The sequence below is a fragment of the Meriones unguiculatus genome, chromosome 17, assembly GCF_030254825.1.
Source record: "Meriones unguiculatus strain TT.TT164.6M chromosome 17, Bangor_MerUng_6.1, whole genome shotgun sequence".
Lineage (NCBI taxonomy): Eukaryota > Metazoa > Chordata > Mammalia > Rodentia > Muridae > Meriones > Meriones unguiculatus.
In genome coordinates this window covers 30,452,241-30,472,329 of record NC_083364.1, presented here as the reverse complement: position 1 = coordinate 30,472,329, position 20,089 = coordinate 30,452,241, and the positions used below count along the sequence as shown (strand labels likewise).

At 42.1% G+C, this 20,089-nt stretch overlaps 1 long non-coding RNA gene across 1 annotated transcript; it reads right to left on the bottom strand.

Annotated features, from left to right (window-relative positions):
* Positions 1-1,283: 1,283 nt before the first annotated feature.
* LOC110564163 (uncharacterized) lies at positions 1,284-19,530 on the bottom strand. Its single transcript, XR_002477319.2, has 5 exons — positions 19,400-19,530; positions 17,250-17,382; positions 6,160-6,264; positions 4,873-5,030; positions 1,284-2,592 (listed from the first exon to the last, which is right to left on the bottom strand). It is a non-coding gene; the product is annotated as an uncharacterized LOC110564163 (long non-coding RNA).
* Between the last annotated feature and the right edge of the window lie 559 nt (positions 19,531-20,089).

Sequence of the window (20,089 nt, the reverse complement as noted above, 5' to 3'; positions counted from 1 at the left end):
CAAGGGTCCTCCCGTAGCAGTGCCCTGCTTATATGAAAGGCAGTGGTCTCCAGTTAGTAAATGAAAAGGAAATAACAGACGGCCTGGACCTGCGGCGAACACTGGAGCTGAATCTAGAGACCATAACGAGGAGAGTACTTACAAAGGATTCCAGGCTTGCCAAAGAGTGAGTCTAGCTAAAAGGCAGTTATTTCCTCAGACTCTGTGGGTGCAGCGAGAGAATGTGTAACCGAGGGAGGAGAAATAAATTCCTCAAGTGCGGTGAGCGTGGGGCCAGGGGAAGAGAAGAAAAGTTTCCTGAACTGAGACAACACAGAAGGAACAGGGAGTTCCCAACCAAGCCCACATCCTGCCAGCCTGCCTTTGGAACTCCAGCCAACTCCGATTCTCTGGTTGCTATCAAAGGTGATTAAGATGAGAATCCGGAACTAAAACTGACACCGTGCACCAAAAAGAAACAGGACTAGGCATGTCAGACAGGGCAGAGAGGCAACTGTACTGGACTCCTTCCTCCTTCCGGTGACACATTCAGATCAATGTCCCTGATTTTTACATTTTTCACTCTCTTTTCTGAGTTGGGGTGGGGTCCTCTGGTTCTCCCCACTTATCCTTCTAGGTAAAGAGAATAACTTCTATTCATTCAACTTGAATGCTCACATCGACCCAACCTTCTTCTCCCAATAGATTGAGTCACTGGGTCCTAACCAAATCTGAGCCTGGAGAGGAAGAACGCCTCAGGGCTTGGCCTCCGCTGGCCTGGCAAGCCTGTCTCCAGACACCTATTTTAATGTGCCTTGTGCCCTAACACCCTGGCCTCTGAGAGCATTCGTAATTTTATTTTATTTTACATTTCTCCACCATGTTTTTTTTTTTTCCTGTTTACTTACTGAGGACCAGGGAAAACAGTGATTTAAAATTCAGAATATTTTTCCAAAATGAAAACTGGGGGTCTAGGGACCTTAGGAGGTAGCTCACTGGACAAAGTGCTTGCTACCCAGACATGGAGACCTGAATTCGAACCTCATGAAAAACTCTGTGGGCATGTGTGTGCTTTTGTAACACCAGCACTGGAGATGAGTGAGTGCAAAGAAGAGACTGTGGGCTGGTTGCACAGCCAATCCAAACAAACCGGTGAGGTCCAGGGTCAGTAAGAGACGTTATCTCAAAACTTACTATGGAGTGCATTTGAGGATGACAATTGGTACTAACCTGTGCCCTCCGCATGCACATGGATAGACACAGACATACAGCATACATATATACAATACACACAGAGACATAAGTGCAACTAAGGTTATACATTTATATCATTTACATATAACATCTTCCCTCCTTTACTTAACTTCTTTTTGGGGGGATGGGTGGAGTGCAGTGTGCTTTATTGATGGTATACAAGACAGTAGGGCTTCCTGGGTCCCTCCCGTTATTTTGGGGGTCTGGGATGGAAACTGTGAAGGACATGCTGAATTCAGACAGGGACTCCTCAACAGCAAGAGCCTCTCTCTTGCTCTCGTGTTCCCGCTGGGGTGGGTGGTCCAGGGCTTCTTACTCCTTGGAGATCATGTAGGCCATTGAGATCCACCACCCTGTTGCTGTAGCCATATTCATTGTTATTCCAGGAAATGAGATTTACAAAGTTGTCATTAAGAGTAATGCCCACTCCAGTATCAAAGGTAGAAGAGTGGTCATCACTGTTAAAGTCTCAGGAGAAAATCTGGTCCTCAGTGTGGCCTAGGATGCCCTTTAGTGGGCCCTTAGATGTTTTCTTCACCACATTCTTGATGTCATCATACTTTGCAGGATTCTCCAGTTGGCATGTTAGATCTTCAACAGATACCTTGGGGGGATAGGAACATGGAAGGTCATGCCAGTGAGCTTCTTATTCAGCTCTGGGATGACCTTGCCCATAGCCTTGGCAGCACCACTGGATGCAGGGATAATGCTCTGGGCAGCCCTGTAGCTGTCACACCAGAGCATTCCAAAGGAACCACCTACAGTCTTCAGGATAGAAGTGATGGCATAGACTGTGGTCATGAGTCCTTCCATGATGCCACAGTTGTCATGGATGACCTTGGCCAGGCGTTCTAAGCAGTTGGTGGTGCAGGAACCATTGCTGACAATCTTAAGGGAGTTGTCAAACTTCTCATGCTTCATACCCATCACAAACATGGGAGTATGGCCAGAAGGGGCAAAGATGATAACCCTTTGGCTCCACACTTCAAGTGGTCCCTGGCCTTCTCCATGGTGGTAAAGACACGAGTAGACACAACATACTCAGCACCAGCATCACCCCATTTGATGTTAGCAGGATCTCACTCCTGGAAGATAAAGATGACTTTCCCATTGGGAACAAGCTTCCCATTCTCAGCCTCGTCTGTGTTGTTGAACTTGTCATGGGTCGAGTCATACTAGAACATGTAGACCATGTAGCTGAGGTCAGTGAGGGGTCACTGATAGCCACAACCTTTACTTTATTAGAGCTAAAGACAGAACTGGCAACCCAGCATCCAATACGGCCAAATTTGTTCCCTCCGACCGTCACCATCATGTCTGAAGGACAAGGCTGCACTGCATGAAAAGATGTGGCTGTCTCTGGAACAAAGAGGAGAAGAGAGCCAACTTATTTTTATTAGTACATATTAAATGAAGTAATGTGTTTCTGTAAAAGAAACACTCCCATATAATGCTTCCCTGCTCTCCCTCAAATTTCTGGCCTCTTCGTTTTCAGTAATTGTTATTTTAAGCATTTATTTAATTATATATATATATTCCTAAATATAACCTGTTCATCCTATACAATTTTACTCGCATATATGATTTTGGGGATGACCTTTGGCACTGGATAACCAGCTAGTGTGGTCTTCCCCAAGACCACCTCTCCTGCTCCTGGCTTCCCTCATTTGCCTATGGCTTGAAGCCTTGTGGGCTTTTCCCCATCCACTTTGCCACAAGAAATCAATCTATCAACTATTTACCTAAAAAAATACCTGTGGTACACATAATTTTGTATATAAACACAAATACAGAATTTTATGAGCTTTTCTTATTTGGGATGATGGTGTTCCTTCTAAAAGCCAAAGTCCATCCAACAAACAACCCAATATCAGACACAGAAGCCCTCTTTTTGTTGTCCAGGGCAGTCAAGAGACTCCTAAAACATAGAACCTACTGCTATTGCCCTGGGTTATCCTGTCCCCATAGGTTCAAGGTAAATCCCCATTTCTGAAGACACCCTGCATTTCAGAAACAGGACCCAGAGACCCCTGAACTGAAAATGACCTGAATGTCCCCTGCCTGAGTACTGACTGTTAAATTTGAAGTATCAGGTTTTTTTGATCTATCATTGTATTCTGTCTACTAACATTTATCTGATGTTCACCTGAGATATCAGCCTCTTATTTTCTTGCTTTCATATATATATATATATATATTTGCAGAATCATATTGACAGCACCTTCTAAAACAATGATCATATTAATTATGCTTCATTATTAGACTATACATTCACCAGGGGCAGGAATAAATATCTTAATCTTGAAGAAAACGATTATAAGGCAACACCTACGTTGAATCCTCCTAGGGAACTAGACAGCTTAAGCCCTCATTTGGTTCCACAGCTTACTGCCTACCAATTTTCAGAATTCACCCCAACATACTCTCTTTTTGGATACCTGGCTTTTGGTTTGCTTCATCCAGTTTCTGCCTTATTAGCATGGCCTCTTATATGCTTTTCTGGATTGTTACCAAACCTGTTATTTGGGGTGGGGGTGGGTAGCTTGATTTGTCTTTCTGCTCAGAGATGCTGGTTTGAGCTTCTAAATGTAAGTCTATTTCTACTCCTCCTTGTCCTTGCTTTCCTCATCGGGATCATGATAGGAAGACAAACACTGCATGTGGAGAACTGAGAACTAGAAAATGAAGAGTTCCTTTGCAAGATTGGAGCAAGAGTAAAAGAATGTGAATACTCCCAGGACTATTGAGAGGAAAGCTATACTACTTCTTAGGAGAGAAAGGAGGAGCTGAACTTCATGGTACATGCTCACAGTACCACCACTCAAGGGGCTGAGGCAGAGCATGAGACCATGGGAAACCATGCAACCTGGATGACACAGTAAAGCTCTTTCTCAAAAAAACAAAATAATAATTAAAAAAAAAAGAAAACTACAGAAGGTGGGAGGAAGCCTTTAGTAAAGTTTGCCATGTGAGGTAAACAAAATCACTTCCCAATGAGAAGGTGAACAGCCATGGCTGTGCCCCATTGACTCGTGGTGAAAGAAGCTAGCGGCAGAGCGTGAAGTAGGGAGTGTCGTGCAAATGATTTATGGAGGGAAAGTTCTTACCAGAAATCTGAAAGAGATTAAAAAGAGCAGACAGAGGGAAAGTATGGCTTTAGAAGAGTCCTGAGCTGCCTAATTGAACACCATAGAAAACTATAGAGGTCGGGCGGTACCCGGACAATTTTATATTCACAGAAGAGAAACCAACACTGGCTGCAGAGTAACCACTAGGGCAGGAAAGAATCTAAGTTCTCCAGCATCTCTGGTGGAATACTTTCGATTTTCTTACAGAAAAAGGGATCAGTGTAGGCAACTGTCAAACAAAATGTTCCCAGAGGGAACATTGGCAGAACTGCCCAAGTCACAGAGATGAAGGAGGTCCCTGTAACTTCTGCTACACTGACAATCTCTACTTTTCAGATGCATTTGCTTCTAGAGTCTCAGCTTCTTTGCAACAGGGCTGGTCTCAGTTCCCGGAGACGTATGTAAGAGAGGCATTAGCAGTAAAAATTATAGCTCTCTCTGCTGCAATTAGCCTCAAGCTTGCAAATGATACTCATCTTCTCTTTCACCCACAGTTCTTGATTCCTCTTACCTGCAGATGGTCCAGGTGGCTTGTCTGGAGCGGTAACTCAGATCTTTATTCCCAAGAGGCTTTATTTCCTAGTTACCGTGTTTGTCTCAGACAATGATTACTATACTTTTTAATTTATAATTGAAGTCCAGCAGTACCAAGACATACCTGTGGTTCACCTGAAAACCAAAAGTATTCTTTCAGACCCCTATTAAATAGCAGCAGCCAGATCACCTTAGATAATCTGGCTAAATAACAATGTTCATATTAAAATGTCAGTATAACCCGAACTGCCATTATGACAATTCTTTTCTGTTTGCCAGTCTATTGAAGTGTCAGGCATCAGTCATGCTTTAGTATTTAGCAAAACTCTTGCATCTCCTAGCTTGCATCTCTGTTGCTGTGGTAAAACATTGACTAAAACCAGCTCCTTGGGGGAGGAAAGGACCATTTTCTTACACGTCCTTGTCACACTCCATCGTTGAGGGCTGTCAGGGCAGGAAGTTGAGCAGAAGTAGAGGCAAGACATAAAGGAAAGATACTTACAGGCTCGTTTTCCATGCCGGCTCAGCTTCCTAATACAACCCAAGACCACCTGCACAGGGGCAGGGAGTCCCACAACAACCATTAATCAAGAAAAAGCTTCACAGGCATATCCACAGGCCAGTCAGACGGACTGAGGTTCCCTCTTCCCAGGCGGTTCTCATTGTGTCAAGCTGTCAAACACTAACCATAGTCTGTGAAGCACACTGGCATTCCCTGAGTCCCCTGAGAAGCAGGTTCTCCTGGATGCACAGGATCAAAGCTAATGTAACAAAATGCTAAATTTCTACATCAAGCCGAGGTGGTGTTTAAACACAGTCACTGTTTTCTCCATCTTTTTCACTTCTGAACTGGTGAATCTATCTGTTGTGGAACCAGCGCTATATTACAGACCTTGTGTTAGGACGGGCGTCCTGCTTCCTAAGGGCTAGTGCTCTCATTTCATATTGCTCTCTCTAAATTAAAACAGCACACGACCTTTAAGAGAAGACCACCATTCCTATCATGGTAGACGGGGAGAGGCAGTGATGCCTGAATACCACCAAGTTAAAGCCATCTAAAGCCTTTTTTTAGTGTTCTACTTCCCCCACTGAGGGCTGTATCCTCCAGGGTTCTTACAGCCTCTTAAAGTAGTCCCATCTGTGGGAAGCAAACACATTCAAACACAAGTGCACAGAGATCACTTCAGAGTCATACCACAGCACTGGCAGTTTAGGATCCAAAGCGATCAAATGTAAACATGCAGAATCAAGAATTCATCATTACCAATCAAGTCGGCTGCCCTTCTGTCCTGGGGCACTGTTGCCTTGTAGAGTCACAAGAGGTCATTATTATCTATTGTTTCTAAAACTGGAGAAAGGAAAGTTTCCACTACAAAAAAAAAAAAAAAAAATCAACATTGGAGGGAACCTGTTAAATTGGATTTAGATATACATGTTCTCCCATCAATAATACTTATATTTTGTATGTCAGCAAACAGTTGAACACCATTCTAATTACCTTGATAAAATCTCACAGTAGCTTGTTCAGGATGGGAATCTTCTCTTTTAGCACACTAATGCTGCGTGCCATACCTACATATAACTTGGTAATTGTTGGCTATCATACCTTCTGGAAAGGTATCAGGGCTTGCATTCATGTAACTTTTATGCTAAGTAATAACGACTTCACATTATAAAAGCAGTGACGACGCTGCCATTTGGATGTGCCAAAGAGAAGCACTAATGCTCTTCCAGTAAGTGAAAAGCTGACAGATTTCTATGAGGAAATAAAAATCACATGCCCTGGCTGAAAGCATGAGGTTAGAACAAATTTGTGAAGAAAGAAAAAAAAAATCTTTACTGTGTTTGCCTTATGCCTGAAACTATAAGTATTAATTTAAGGTGCTTGATAAATTCTTAGTCAACCTAAAAAGCCTTTAAATTTGTGCATAATGCGTACATTATATATGCTTCTGTATGCTAAGGAGAATTATATATTTATTTTGAACCATTTTTTCCATATTAAAAATGAATCCAAAGCTGGGTCCACTCTGTATGTCCCATCACCACTCTTTAACAAGCTTGCCTTGGACGGCAGGATATTGTGACAACAGTTCATTATGGACTCATATCAGCACACTGAGCCAAACAATCTGTGAACACAACTAACATTTATTTTTCTTCCTCTACAGCTCTTACTAGGCTAGAATGTCAAACGAGTGAGTTTGAGATGAATGGTATCTAGAGAGAACTTGCTAGAGAGATGGGAGTCTGAGATACTTGATCATCTATTTTTTTTTCCTAATCCTGCTGGACCTGCTTAATGGTTAAGTAAAACATATCCCTTTGTTTTGTAATGACCGTGGCAGGCTGCCGAGTTTATGATTTGAGGCATAAGCTTGTCCCCAGGTCAGTGTAAGCAGCTTTCCTCATGTCAGCTCAGTGTCTCTTGCTTACTCTCCATGGCTAGAATCTGTCTCGTCCCTATGTTTTAAGGGTTCTTCAAAGCACGTGGATGTCATGAATGCATTCAGACTCTTCTGATGGGGTTTACCAGAGACTATACAGGGCATCCTTACTTTATGGAAATAATCCTTGTGCCACTACAGAATGTGTGAGGTCTTCTGAGCCACATGGCAGGACCTCGTGTACCACACATATATAGCCTGACATGCCCTGGCTCCTACAGAAATTTGGAAGCTTTCTATATCACTTGCTAAAAACTTCAGTCCTGTATTTCTGTATGTGGTATTTGCTGCAATCTATGTCTTTTTTAATGGTTATATGTACAAAATGCAATCCCTTTACCCTTTATTTGGAAGGGTTTCTCCTGGTGACCAAGGACACTGAATACTCACAAGCATCATAGATGTCCTAAGACACTGTCTCTGTGAGGCATATCTCTCATTCTCTGAAGAATGTCTTATCCTCAGATCCAGCTTTACTTTCCAAGCTTTAAATTAAACTTCTTTGAAGTTCAGCCAGTCTCACAATTAAGCCTAGATGAAGCTTTTCACCAGCTGATATGATCTCTACATGCAAGTGATAGGAATCACTCCAAAGATTGCCATGGAGGACCTTTTACCACCCCAGTTTTTAATGAATAATTAGTTATTGTCTCTAAGGAATAAACCAAAAAATCCCTCACCAACAGCTACTCATCTCCACACCCCTAAATTTCACTCTTCCTCCTCATTGCCACTACAAAAGCCATCACCTTGTCATTGCCACAGTATTTGTGCGGCTAAAACGTAAAAATAGCTATTACCATCCCCTTATCTCAGGGACAGGGTCATAATCGCCACAAAGCTGGGATATCACAGAACACAAAATCAAAATTTCAGAGTCTGTTTCATAGTACATTTCTGACAACTCCCATTAATTGAATTGTTTTGGAAACAAAGTTTAATATAATTCAGTTGTGCTATCAAAATAAACTTTTAAAGGAGAAATGAAAACAAGACAGATCATAGCTAGAGGCTAAACAAAGGTGAGATTAGAAGGAAATTCAGTTTCAGTGTGAAGCTGTGAAAGCCCTGCAGGGTCAGCTTTCCTGGGGTCACACTGTCTGGCCACAGGGGCTTACCTGTTAAACAGTAGTTAGTTTATAGAAGGAGGCAACCATGTTTGAAAGTGACATCTAATTGAGAGGCAGATAAAATGATGAATCAGAGAAAGACTTGACAGAATGAATCAAAGATAGGATACCCCAAACTCTTAAGAGAACAGACAGGAAAGGGAGGTTGTTAGGAGCACTGAGGTTGAGTTGATCAGTTCAGTTGAGTGGAGTTGAAGTCAGTGCAGTGAGTGCATTGCAATGGAGTTGAGTTCATTCATGAGATCCTGTAGTTCATTGCAGGTCAGCAGAGGCAGCTGAAGCCAGAGAATAAGAAGGAACCAGAAGATGAGAACAAACTGCCCGAGTTAGTTTGAGACCAAGCAGAGTAACTGAGTGACAAGCTGAAAGAAGTCGGATCAAATCAGTCAGTTTGGAGAAGAGTTTGAACCAAAAGATCTGGGCTTAAAACCAGCCAGCTAGAATTCAGACAAAAAAAAAAAAAAAAAAAAAAACTAGAAGGGATGAGCTTATTCAGCAGTTAGCCTCTGAGATGACAATTACATAAGGAGAATAAAAGTTACTTTGACAGTAGCCAACATTTGTAGAATCTAGAAAATGATGTACTGTCCCAACGAAAGGAGAATGGGAATGTCATCTCAGTTAGGGGTTCTATTGCTGTGATGAGTGCCATAATCAAAAGCAACCTAGGGATAAAAGGTGATATTATTTTATCTTACTCTTCCAGAAGTCAGGGCAGACTCTGGAGGCAGAACCTGGAGCAGAGACCATGGAGGGGTGCTGCTTACCGATATGCTTCCCATGCTTGCTCAGCCTGCTTTTGTATTTATTTTTTTTTAATTTAGTATTTATTCTTCCCTCAAACAATACAGCCCAATAGCAGCTTGCTTTCCTTCTACTACTCCTAACCCCCCACTTCCCCTCTCCCCTCAAACTCCCCAACCCCAGATACACACCTGTCTCCTTGCAGAAAAGAGCAGGTCTCCCAAAGACTTTAACTGAACATATCACAAGAAGATCCAATAAGATCAGGCACAAAAACATCAAGGCTGGGAGAGGCAACCCAGTAGGAGGAAAAGGGTCCCAAGGACAGGCAAAAGAGTCAGAGACATCCCTACTCCCAAAGTTGCAGGATACTTAGAAAATCTAATTGTTAGCAAAATAGACCAACCTCAGATGCAGTTAGGTGTGTCCTAATGAGATGCAGTTTGGGTGTGCCTCTGAAAGCCTCTAAGAATGCTGAAGAATGAAAAGTTCTTGCACATTTTAAGTTGTTTGCTTGGGAGTGGTCTTGTAGTCTTTACAAAGCCAGCTGGGTGGCCTTGAGCTGCCCTACCCTACCATAAAGGTCACATGGTTCAGCCCCTACTGACTTGGCTTAGAGCCCCACCTCCCCCACCACGAAGGTGACATGGTTCAGCCTACCAAGGGTATGGAGGAGGAGCCAGAGACTGCCTTTATAGCAATTGGATCTTTAATAGAAGCTCACTGGCTCTTTTGGCTTAGAAGAGCCTTCCTGGAAGGCACTCCTGGTAAGAGAGGGATTCTCTCTAGGAGCTTGCAGGAACAACAGTGAAGCAGCTGACAGGACACAGGTAACAGTGTTCTAGGAAAGAAAGCTAAGAAGCCTCATGAGCTTGGGGGAGCTTGAGAGAAAGGTAGTCTAGCTGGGTAAAAGGACACAGATAAATATTTCAATCAGGCATGCCCCCAAAACACCAAGCCAACAACCATAACATATATGCAAAACTATTTTGTTTTCCTGGTATCAGAAAATAACCTCAAGTTATGAGGAGATTCCTAAATTATAAGGAGATTGCAAGAAAGTGTGCTGCTCTCAATAAGGCTGTGTAATACAAATGCTGTGCAATGTTAGGGCTGGACAGTATTATGCAGAGTATCTGAGGTTTGAATGAAAGTGGCCCCCATAGGCTCATAACAAGTGGCAACATTTGAAAGGATTAGGACATATGGTGTCCTTGTTGAAGAAAATATGTCACTGGGAGTGGGCTTTGAGGTTTCAAGGGCCCAAGTCAGGCCCAGCAGTTTTCTCTCTTCTTGCTGCCTGAGGATCCAGAACTCTCAGCTCTTTATTCAGCACCATGTCTGGCTACACACTGCCATGCTAATAATGGACTAAGCCTCTGAAACTGTAAGCCAGGCCCTCTTAAATACTTTCCTTTATAAGAGTTGTCTTGTCCATGGTGTTTCCTCCTAGAAAAAGAACACCTACTAAGACAAATAACATACCAATGGATAGATAAGAGCAAATTGTATAGATGTTTACATTTTAATTCTTGTAGGTGAAAATTTCTCACTGACAATAAGTATAATCATACCCACAGTTCTTTTTTTTTAAGATTTATTTATTTTTATAGTATTCTGCCTGCATTTGTGCCTGTAGGCTAGAAGAGGGCACCAGAAAACATTATAGATGGTTATGAGCCACCATGTGGTTGCTGGGAATTGAACTCTGGACCTTCAGAAGAACAACCAGTGCTCTTAACCTTTGAGCCATCTCTCTAGCCCCCCATAGTTCTTTTTAAAGTAAGGATGTAGCCATTAAAGTTATTTTAAGCGATTCATTATAGCTAATGTGTTAACATTTAAAATAATACAGGCCCAAAGATTTCCTTTAGTTTTGGATTTGGATTGGGCTATTTCCTGGAACTTGCTGCGTTGGCTAGGCTGAGTGTCACAGAGATCCACCCACTTCTGCCTCCCCAGTGCTGGGATTAAAGGCATGTGCTACCAGACCTGGCCTAGCCCAATGACTGAGAGAATATGTTTCTCTGAATAAATATCCTTCAGGGTACATCTAGATCTGAACAATGGCCCTTCGCAAAGTTCTCTTTTTATTTTATTTTATTTTTTTCATTTGAATCCCTTCTTTTCTAATGTTTTGGAGAGAATGCACCCTCTACTGTACTCTGTGGGATGCCCTTCAGAGCTAGTTCACAACTTGCATGCTAGTGTCACTCACAGGAGACTCAGTTGTTCACAAGTCTCATCAGGTGCAAAGGTGTATTTGCTTTACCATTGGGTAGGTTTTCACAGACTGGTGATGACAACTGATTTCTTAAAAACATCCAGCTAAAGCAGGGCAGGGAGACCGAACTCTGTTTAAATATGTTTAGAGTTAATAATTATTATCCCAACCCGGCCAGAAACACAAGTGTTCCTTCATATTTGTGTGTGTGTGTGTGTGTGTGTGTGTGTGTGTGTGTGTGTGTGTGTCTCACAGCATGTGCACATACACATGCTAGCTCATGTATATGCATGTGTGCTGCTGAGACTCCTTTGTGTGTATGTGTGCACGTGTGTGTCTGTGTGTTTCAGAAGAGAAAACCTCAGGAGTCAGGTCTGTCCACCATGTGGGTGATTGGAACTGAACCCTGATCTATTTTTACTCAAATTCCTGACCATGCTCAGCCACAGGGTATCTTAAGTCGTCTCTTTTTAGTCTTTGGGACATAGTGTCTTGTTTTATTTTCAAGCAATATAGAATACTTCTCGGTTGCTCAATGTTGTAGTTTTGCAATCTTATCTTTCCTGCTATCTTAAGTCAGAAAGAAAATATTTATGAGTAGAGCCATAGAGAACATCTAATCTGGTCTCCTGAGAAGATAAAAATCTTAAAATCTGAGATTCCACAGATGACTAAGTTACCGTGCCAGGAAGAAGATTCTGTTTTTCTGGTAAGATTCTTCCTGTTTGTCCATTCTTTGCAAACTGTCACTTCAGACACAGGTAATGTCTTTCTCACTCATTTATGATTGTATACATGGAACTAAATGTTTATTATGGTCCAAGCCTATGACATCTGGCACATTAAAGATAAGTTATTGATATCTTTTTTCCCCAAAATTAAAATTATTTTACTATTACTAATCAGAATTGCACTATATTAGAAACACGAGCAATATCTGTAATATCTGTAATGTGTTAATGTAACTTCTTCTGTCTCAAAGCAGACCATTGTTCTTTGTAAACTATTGACACATCATGTTATATAAAATATAAACCGCCCTGCCTGGAGATGCTCACGTCTGAAAACCTCACCCTGGGAAATAAACTATATATACTATGTGCAAAAGTGGCGAGTTTCTCATCAATAACCTCCAGATACCTGCGCAAACTCAATGCTGTTTAGCAAGCGTGTTTACAATGCTCTATAACAAGAGTGTTTGTAAGAGAGAGGGCCAATGGGATGCCGGGGGATAGGCTCAACACACAATCTAGACTTGTGAAGAAAATTTAAAGAACTTGAAATAGTTTCTTGAAAAGCACTGACTTCAAGCTGCTTGCTTTGAAGGGGCAAGAAGTTGCCATGAACCAAAATAGGCACATAGCTTCTAGAATCTGGTATGGAAAAAGAGAAAACAAAAAACAAAAAGTTCCAGAAAAGCACATGGACCTGCTGATAATTCTAATCCAATGAGATACTTTTCTTTATTTTGGGGACCACATTTAAAACAATAAATGTATTATAATATTATGTACTGTTTATTTCTTATGTATTATACTATGTGTGTTGTTTTAAATTACTAAATTACTGGTTGTTATGGTAGTCACAGAACACCAATGGCATTATATTTAGGGGCAAAAACAGAAAGTTTCCAAAAATGTGAAGATAGTCTATTTATTGAAATCCATTTTAGAACTCTGATTAGCTAATATTAAAACAAAGAATATTTAGGGAAGCTGGTGAAGATGGGGCGTGGAGATCAGGGCTTGCAGCTGAGTCCCAGTCTGCTCAGCCTCTGAGACAGGAAGTGCAGGCGATTTGAGCCTGCAAACTGCCCTCAATGAGACTGGCCCTGCCCCCAGCTATGGATGTCATCACAGGTCAGACAAACAGAAAAGCAGCCACCTGTTCGCTCCCAACTGTGGGGCTTTTGCAATGTTCTAATGCTCTAGTTGCACTTGTTCTGTCTCTCATATTTACTTTTTGATTCTCATTTTATTTAACTTAACCTCTGTTTTCACAGAAAAATTGAAAGGAAAAAAAAGCAAAATAAGAAGAAGACTGAAACAGTAGCAGACTTTTAGTGTTTAGATTTTGATCGGGAGATGGGGGGGGATCTTAAACTCTATGTAGCTAGGGGTAACCTTGAACTCCTCACCTTCCTGTCTCCACCTCTCAAGTGCTGTGATTACTGACAATGCCTGCAGAGGCTTTAGGTTTTAATTTGAAGTTGAAAATACACCTGTACATATTTATCATTAGGCATTCGAGTCCTGTTACTTTTGGTGATTTTTCTGGTGACCGGAGAATTCGAGTTATTTGCACCACTGCAACATCTCTCGCCATTAGCCCACTCTCCATCCTCTTGGTTACACACTGGTTCACATTCTCACAGATCCCCTATACCAATCATAAAAGGTAAGATTAGAGAGCAGTTAGTAGTGTGCCAGGCCTCCACGAAGCACGCGATAACCTGCGCCTCGCCATCAACCACCACATGATACAAGTGAGGTGAGCAAGCACAGTGATAGCTCAGTCCAACTAGACTGGGTTACGCACACCCCATTTGTGTCCATTTTTAAAAATCATCATGAAAATTACAATTTAAATCATTCCCTCCCGTTCCCCTGCCTTCCCCTAATTTCTTCCATGAGCCCCTCACCTTGTCAAATCCTGGCGGCTTCTTTTTCTTTACTTGCTATTGTTTTACACACACACACACACACACACACACACACACACACACTATAAAATACAACCTGCTGAATGTGGTATGTATATGATTTCAAGACTGACCATTTCATACTAGATAAGCAAGTGGGGACTCACCCCTGAGACCACTTCATTGTCTAATAACATAACTGAGAGTATAACTTCTTTACCTGCACATGCGCATGTAACACCCCTTCTACACAATGCTCCTAGGAACCTTGAGCCTTTACCTGAATCAAACTGTACACGAACCTGTCTCTGAACAATGGGATAAGTTTCTCATCCTTTAGAAATCATCAAACTTGATAATTTCTACCCAAGCTTATGACAATGCATCTTGTTACAGGGTAGGGAGAACACACACACACACACACACACACGCTGGTCTGGGGCAAGGCAAACCTGTGTCCTGAGGTAAACTTTCAGGGAGACTTCTTTTCACTTCCCTGTGTCTGTGCATAATTGGGTGTTGTCTTAGTTACTCCTTGACTGCTGTGACAAAGCACCATGACCAATGCAACTTATGGAAGAATACATTAGGCTCCTGTTTCCAGAAGGTTAGACTTCCTAACCATCATGGTAGGGAGCCTAAGAGCAGGCAAACAGACTTGATGCTGGAGCAGTGGTCGGGAGCTTACTTCTGAGCTACATGCGCTATGCAGAGAAAGAGAGAGACAATCACACAGAGACAGACACAGAGACACAGAGACAGACAGAGAACCAGAAAGACAGAGAGACAGAGAACTGAAAATGGCATGGGCTTTTGAAATCTCAAAGCTCACTCCCAGTGGCATACTTCCTCCATCAATGCCACAACTCTTTATCCTTTGATAATCCTTCCCAAACATCCCTACCAACTGGGGACCAAACATTTAATATTTGGGTCTATAGGAGTGATTCTAATTCAAACTACCACAGGTGAGCATATGATTAAAATTAAATACGTTTTGGGAAGGGACTATACAATATGTGAATATAAAACTATACTTACCATGACTTTTAGCAACTCAACCCCCTCTTTCTTTTGTACTTCATAAAAAGGAAACCCCAATCAATAGTCAGGGCTTTTGAATACCCTCAGTCATGGGGCCTGATGCTCCAATGCAGTGGAGTCTTATCTTTTTTGTTGCTTTACTTAAAATAAAGTTTCCTTTCTACTGTTGCCCATCCATGTGAACTTTTTTATTTTTGCATAAGATACCAAAAGCCTGAAAACACCCAGCCCAGACCCCAACCACCAGTAACACTAATAATACCATTATATTAACTTTTAATGGAGAAACTGGAGGCATTCAGAATATAAGTAATATACCAAGATTACATAGCTAGGAACATGCAGAGCCAAGACTCAAATGTTCTTGACCATTTTCTGCACCCTGACGTACTCCAGTGACTATCATTAATGGGATGGATACCAGACCATTGGTTAGTGTTACATTTTGCTTTTTTTTCTATTGCTGCGATTAAACACTGACCAAAAGCAACTTGGGGAGGAAACCTTATCCGACTTACACTTCATTGTCACTGTCCATTACTGAGGGAAATGAGCTCAGGAACTGAAGCAAGATCGTAGAGGAGTGCTGTTTACTGGCCAGCTCCCTATGGCTCACTCAGTTTACTTTCTGTATACAACCTAGAACCACTTGCCCAGGAACAGAACTGTTCACATGGGCTGGGCCAGTTCACATTGATCATTAATCAAGAAAATGTACAGGCCATTGAGATGGAAGCATTTTCTCAGTTGAGGTTCTCCCTTCCTGAATGACTCTAGCTTACATCAAGTTGACAAACCAACAACAACAACAAAAATCAGGACAGTTAGTCCCTATACGATAAAATAGCAGAGCTATTTTAACTCAAAAATGTAGTAAGTAGTTAACCTATTCTTCGAACGTTAGAAGCCACATCCTAAAAAATAGAATTTTAAATAGACTCTTTTTTAATGAAGGGACAGATGTTTCTGCCTTGAAAATCTCAAGACAGATCGCTTAAACTAGAATTTCATAAAGGCTGGGCAGTATACTGTATTCTCAAGTTAGAAAGCATTGACAGTTTGGGCTCCTTGATTTTCACATAATCTTGCTTGTGGCCATATGTGTAACAGGGTGAAGGCTGGGGTATCACTCCTACTCCAGTTCATTAGTCCTTAATTAAAATAGTTACCGATGATGTAATCCCATCATACTCTTTCCACGCTTGGTCCTCGCTTGACTTTCAGCTTGGATTATTTGATCCCGGCCTTCGCAACCTCTCACCTGGACTCCACTAGCAGCCTAGCAGGGATGCGCTCCCATGCTTTTCTCAAGTCCCCTCCCTAGACCATTTCCCACCCTTCCAGTCAATGAGGTTGCAATGCAAATCTTACGAGATTGTGCTGTTACTACAGACGTTTTTTTTTATTAATTACACGTTATTTATCTATGTGTGTATGTGTGTGTGTGTGTGTGTGTGTGTGTGTCCCAGGGTGCGTTCAAGTACATGCTACAGCATGCAGGTAGAGGTCAGAGCACAAGTTGTGGCATCGATTCTCTCCTTCCGCCATGAGTCCCAGTGCCAGGTTGTCAGGGTTGATGGACAGGACCCTATCCCCTGAGCCATATCCCTGACACAGGTGAAGCCCTTATGCTTGTTCCCTGTCACTTCTAAAAAGAGAAAAAGAAAAAGAAAAAGGTGCTATAACCCCAGGTCAAGCAGCCGCTTGCACATAATCCGTTCACTGGAAAGAATCTCTGAAATCTATTGTTCCTCATCAGTTCTCTGTGCCTCATCTTCTTGTCCCTTCTAATACAAGGCATCAGTTTCACGTCGTTGGGTGAAATAATGGTAAATAGGAAGAAAACGATACGGAATATAATTCTCTTCGAAAGTCACAGAGGAAGAAGCCTAGGTGAGACTGATGTGCAAGTCTGAAAGCTCCAGCTTTGCTTTGCGCCCATTTCTGAAATGTTACAGCTGAAAGAGGAAACCAAAGCCGTGGTTTGCTTCCAATGCTCTATTCTGGGGTCACACGTGATGCTTATGCCTCATGTGGGTGCACAAAATTACCCAGAATTTTCAAAATGATCATTTGCAGCTCAGAATAGCCACTCAAAGTTATATCAAAGCATAGAGCACTCACCTTCACCCGTCTCGGCCTGCACACATTCCTATCTCCAGCGTCCTGTCCTCGCCTTCCATATTGTTCAAATCCTCCGAGTGCTCTTACATGATTCCACAAGATGCTCATTAAGCAAACTTTTATCTCCTTCCACCTGGGGGCGGGGGAAAAGAAAAGAAAAATCTGGAGGCCAGAGAGATGGCTCAGCAGTTAAGAGGATCCAGGTTCAATTCCCAGCACCCCCACCCAAGCTTACAAGAACCATCTATAACTCTATCTCCAGGAGATACAATGCCTGCTTCTGGTCCCCTCCTCAGGCACCAGGTACACATATGGCATATGCATGACCTCAGACATACATGTGAGAAAAATACACACATACACATAAAATAAATAAATCTAAAATTAAAATAAACAATTTAGCAGGCATGGTAGCACAACGCCTTTAATCCCTGTACTCAGGAGGCAGAGGCAGGAGCATCTCTGTGAGTTAAAAGTCTACCTGGTCTATTTGAACAAGTTTCAGGAAAGACAGGTCTACACAGAGAAACCCTTTCTCAAAACAAAAGTGTTCAAGTCCCTTTGAAACTCTGCTATCACCCACTTTGTTCTGCCTATTACTTAACAGAGTCACTGTATCACGTCGTACCTGTGCCTGCACTGACTCCAGATGCCTACAGGGCTCAGAGAAGTAATGAGACTGAGAGAGGCAGGCGTAGGAGACCTTGTGGAAAACTGGGAAATCACAGAGCACCCATCTCAATCTACACAGCATTGCTACTGTAACGACTATTCCAGACTAAACAGAATCTACATTTTCAGGGAACGCTTAAAACAGTAAGTATATTCAGGCAAGTTTGATAGGCTCCTTACTGCTTTGATTGAACCTCAGCTCAACGGGTGCCTCCTCCCTTAGATGACATTTCAAACATCTTTAGCTCGACATAAGACACAGGAAGGATCACTCAATGTGCATAGAGCATTAATCACAGGTGATTTTCCACGTTCAAGGTACAGGACTCAGAATTGCTCAGAATAACTTGAAGCAGCATTAAGTATCTCAGCGGATCTGTGTATCACCTGTATTCAGCTTGTTTAGCAGGTTAGGAAAGAGAGGTGATGTAATCTGATTAATGTACTCACCACAGTGAAAAAGCGACACTTCGTCCTAGATTGGCTCATTGCACAGTCAAAGATACTCAAACTAATGATCCTCTTCACATTGTTATTTTGATTTATGTTTAAATTTTCCCCCCACAAAAACCGGGAATCTCTTCGAGGGTCGAAATTATTTTCATTAATGAATGCATTTCCACTGTTTCAGAATTCTCATAATAAAGACGCATTGTTGAAGTGAAAAGGTGTCAGGATAAATATGTTTATTATTAGCCTTGTAATTTCTACAGCAGTATTATCTAACTTGCTATTATAATCAATAAGGGACAATTACTTTATAACACCTTGGGCTGGGGAGATAATTCTGCCTACACTGTCTCAGATCTACCAGGCTCCCATCTCGTGCCCTCTGCTTTAACCATTCCTGTCTGGGCTACCTTCCATCCAAAATCCCAAGATACTCCCTTGTATTTTTTATTTTGGCTGCTCCTTTTCTGAGACATTCTCAAGTCCTCACTCCCAGCCCACGCGGTTCCTTTTTCATGTTAACCCATCATGCTAACTCCTTCCCTTCCTCTTCCCAGCTGTCTCCTTCCCAAGATCCTCTCTGTCCTCTGAGCCCACGAATCTTAGCTCCACTCACCTCACCTTTGCTCTGCCCAGGTGCCGGTTTTTTATTCCTCAAACAGGAGTAATTTGTTAGGCAAGGTTTGCATAAGGATGGGCATATATGATAACATGCTCATCCAGGGACCAGATTTTGAGGTCCAGTAATTAGTATTAAAATACCCAACCACCAACAACCCATATATTTTTCCATCCTTCTGGTCACACATTACCACAGCTACTCAAAACTTACAGAGCCCCAATCTCCACTCTGACACAACTGCCTCATAGCTTAGGGACTCGGCTTCTAACTGTGGAATAATCAGAAGCTTGCTTCTGCCTTAGGTGTTGTAGAGGGAACTGATGTGTGCTTAGGGGGCCACATCGGTTGAGTTAGGATGCCAGCTCTGCCCTCTAACAGTTCACTTGACACAAAGTACTTTACCTACCTGGGCGGCAGTCTCTGGATTGGTGATGATAGCTCCCCAAATCAGTGCTTTCTTTTGTGTACTGAGCAAAATTCATAGACTCTAACAGCTCCAGACAGTAAGTACTGTGATGATTAACTTTTTGTCTCCACGTGGTCAGGCTGTGGTGACTTGTTTGACTAACACTCGATATGGCTGTCAAAGGTTTATTTGCATATAGTTAACTTTTTTTTTTTAAGTCAGTAGACTGAAGCTTATCACCCTTGCTGATGTGGTGGGGCTCATCCAACCAATAAGGAAAGGATTCTCTCCTGAACTGCAAGATAAATACTGATCCCAGGGTTTCCTCAATCTCTCTCTCTCTCTCTCTCTCTCTCTTTCTCTCTCTCTCTCTCACCACCACTCTCTGTGTGCTCCCTCCCTCACTGTCTCTCCTCAATATACACATAGACACACAATCACCACACATATCTACACCACAGTGGCTTGTTTTTTCTAAAGCACACGATGACAAATACAGATAGTCTTACATTATGGGACACAAGGTGAAAGATCGTAACAGAGATAACTTTAACTCCATGGATCAAATTAATTAAGTGTTGCTGATCCCATGCTTAAAAGCACGTTTTCCCTGGGTAACACAAGCAAGGAACAGAGATTGCAGACCTCCACCGACTTGCTTCAAACAGTGGATTTATGATTGAAATAGAT